The sequence below is a fragment of the Stegostoma tigrinum genome, unplaced genomic scaffold (genome assembly GCF_030684315.1).
Source record: "Stegostoma tigrinum isolate sSteTig4 unplaced genomic scaffold, sSteTig4.hap1 scaffold_231, whole genome shotgun sequence".
NCBI lineage: Eukaryota > Metazoa > Chordata > Chondrichthyes > Orectolobiformes > Stegostomatidae > Stegostoma > Stegostoma tigrinum.
The window spans coordinates 367,501-368,294 of record NW_026728165.1 but is presented as its reverse complement, the minus strand read 5'-3'; positions in this window follow the sequence as shown (position 1 = coordinate 368,294).

Here is a 794-nt window from a genome sequence, read left to right as displayed (position 1 = left end):
ACTGGAGAGAGGCAAATGTAATTCCTCTCTTCAAGAAAGGAAATAGGGAAATCCCCGGCAATTATAGACCGGTAAGTCTCACGTCTGTCGTCTGCAAGGTGTTAGAAAGGATTCTGAGGGATAAGATTTATGACCATCTGGAAGAGCATGGCTTGATCAAATACAGTCAACACGGCTTTGTGAGGGGTAGGTCATGCCTTACAAACCTTATTGAGTTTTTTGAGGATGTGACTAGTAAGGTTGATGAGGGTCAAGCTGTGGATGTGGTGTATATGGACTTCAGTAAGGCATTTGATAAGGTTCCCCATGGAAGGCTCATTCAGAAGGTCAGGAGGAATGGGATACAGGGGAACTTAGCTGCTTGGATACAGAATTGGCTGGCCAACAGAAGACAGCGAGTGGTAGTAGAAGGAAAATATTCTGCCTGGAAGTCAGTGGTGAGTGGGGTTCCACAGGGCTCTGTCCTTGGGCCTCTACTGTTTGTAATTTTTATTAATGACTTGGACGAGGGAATTGAAGGATGGGTCAGCAAGTTTGCAGACGACACAAAGGTCGGAGGTGTCGTTGACAGTGTAGAGGGCTGTTGTAGGCTGCAGCGGGACATTGACAGGATGCAGAGATGGGCTGAGAGGTGGCAGATGGAGTTCAACCTGGATAAATGCGAGGTGATGCATTTTGGAAGGTCGAATTTGAAAGCTGAGTACAGGATTAAGGATAGGATTCTTGGCAGCGTGGAGGAACAGAGGGATCTTGGTGTGCAGATACATAGATCCCTTAAAATGGCCACCCAAGTG